This window comes from Octopus bimaculoides, chromosome 11 (assembly GCF_046866305.1).
Source record: "Octopus bimaculoides isolate indiv1 chromosome 11, ASM4686630v1, whole genome shotgun sequence".
Lineage (NCBI taxonomy): Eukaryota > Metazoa > Mollusca > Cephalopoda > Octopoda > Octopodidae > Octopus > Octopus bimaculoides.
Genome location: NC_142938.1, coordinates 73267066 through 73269565, shown reverse-complemented (window position 1 = coordinate 73269565; position 2500 = coordinate 73267066).

The following is a 2500-nucleotide window of genomic DNA, read 5'->3' as shown; positions in this document are numbered from 1 at the left end:
TTTGAAAAAACACCCACACAGATTGCACCTCTGATTTGCACTACCAATACCTGCAAGTAAGTTCTGCTCATACATACATACATACATACATATATACATACATATATACATACAATCGTTAGCATGCCTGGTGAAACGCTTAGCGCTATCTCACCCGTCGCTACTGTCTGAGTTCAAATTCCGTCGAGGTCGACTCTACCTTTCATCCTTTTGGGGTCGATAAATTAAGTACCAGTGAAACACTGGGGTCGATGTAATCGACTATTCCCTCCCTCGAATTTCAGACCTTACGACAATAATAGAAAGAGTTATTATTATTATTATTATTATTATTATTATTATTATTATTATTATTATTATTATTATTCAGTAGTTTTATTTTTATAACGTGCTTTCACTTCACTACCGAGCGCAGCTCTGTGCGCCTTGGGTATGTGCTGTGGTTTGCTGTGGTGCTCTTATGTTTACTGTATTGAAAGTGTTTTGCGTAGAATGTGTGCAGTACCCAGTAGTGCAATTTTCTGTATGTTATATATATTTGTAAGTCTTGGTGTTTTTGTTATGTATTTGTCTGAATATTTTTTTATTATACCTAAGGCACCTACTATGATAGGAATTGTTTCTGTTTTTAGATTCCACATTCGAGTTATCTCTATTTCCAGGTCTTTGTATTTTGAAAGTTTTTCCATTTCTTTTAGAGAAACGTTGTCATCTGCTGGTATTGAAACATCAATTAGAAGGCATTTTTTTCCTTCATGATCTTTGACAACTATATCTGGTCTATTTGCCTTAATTTCTCTATCTGTGTGTATTGGCATATCCCAGAGTATCGTTGCTTTCTCGTTTTCTGTGACCTTTTCTGGCGTGTGTTTATACCATCTTTTTTCTGTTGTTATTCCATAATGTTGGCATAGCTTCCAGTGTATATAGGTCCCAGCTCTGTCGTGTCTGTGAATATATTCCTTCTTAGCCAGGACTGGGCAGCCAGAGATAATATGATTTATTGTTTCTTGTCGATCTCCACATATTCTACAGTTACTTGTTATATTTCTTTTCATTGTGTGTTTTTGGTAATTTCTGGTGGGGAGGCTTTGGTCTTGTGCAGCAATTAAAAATCCTTCAGTCTCTGCTTTGAATCCTGAGCTTCTCAGCCATTACTGGGATTTTTCTCTGTCTATTTCTTTCGCATTTAGTTTAGCCCAGTATTTACCATGTAGGGGCTTTTCTTGCCATCGTTTTATCATGGTCCGTTGCTGTTCTAGTTTTAGTTTGGATTTCATTTGTTTTATAGCTTTTGTTGTTTCTTCTTCTTCTTCTTCGTATTTGTTAGGTAGATTGATTTCTTATTTGTATTTGTCAGCTTCCTTAAATACTGAAAACAGTTTTTTGTTTTGCTCGTGTTTTGTGGCTATTTGTATTAGTTTCCCTTGCTTCTGGAGTAGGTATTTTTGCAGTCCTATGGTGGTTATTTTATAATAGTTTTCTAGCTGTATAAGACCCCTGCCACCTTCTGTGCGTTGTATATATAGCCTTTCTATGTCAGATTTTGGGTGGTGCATCCTATATCCTGTCATTATTTTTCTTGTTTTCCTGTCTATTTTACATAGTTCGTTTAGTGTCCAGTTAAGGATGTTGTAGCTGTAGCTTATAACTGGGACAGCTAAAGTGTTGATACCCATTATCTTGTTTTTAGCATTGAGCTCTGTTTTTAGTATTGATCTAACTCGTCTATAGTACTCTTTCTTTATTTTTTCTTTCATTTGTGTATGTTGTATCCTATCTAGTTCATTGACTCCTAAATACTTATATGGTTGGCTTTCGTCTAGTTCTCTTATTTCATTGGCTTTATCTAGTGTTATATTGCTACTTTTAACTAATTTTCCTCTTTTCAGGGTTGCTTTGGCACATTTTTCTAATCCGAATTTCATTTCTATTTCCTTGGTAAAGCCGTGTACTGTCTGTAGTAGTGTTTCTAGCTCTTTGTCGTTTTTTGCATATAATTTTAGGTCATCCATATATAGAAGGTGGCTGACTGTTTTTCCATAGCATTTGTAACCGCATCCAGTTCTATTTAGCAATTCTGTTAAAGGTGTGAGTGCCAGGCAGAACAGGAGTGGAGAGAGCGTGTCTCCCTGGAATATTCCTCTTCTAATGGGGATGGCTTTCGTTTTCACAAGTCCCTCTTTTGTTTGGAGCTGTAGCACTGTCTGCCATTTGTTCATTGAGTGCTCTATGTATTTTATGATAATTGGTGCCACCTTGTTTATGGCTAGTGTTTCCAGAATCCACGTGTGGGGAACACTGTCGAAAGCCTTTTGGTAGTCCACGCAGGCCATACTGAGGCCTTTCTTCTTTCTGCGGCTGTCTTCAGTTATGGCTTTATTGATCAATAATTGATCTTTACAGCCGTATGAGCCTTTGCAGCATCCCTTCTGCTCTTCTGGAAACAGGTTGTTATTTTCCAGGTGTTTACTCACTCTCTGCGATATTATTGCAGTAA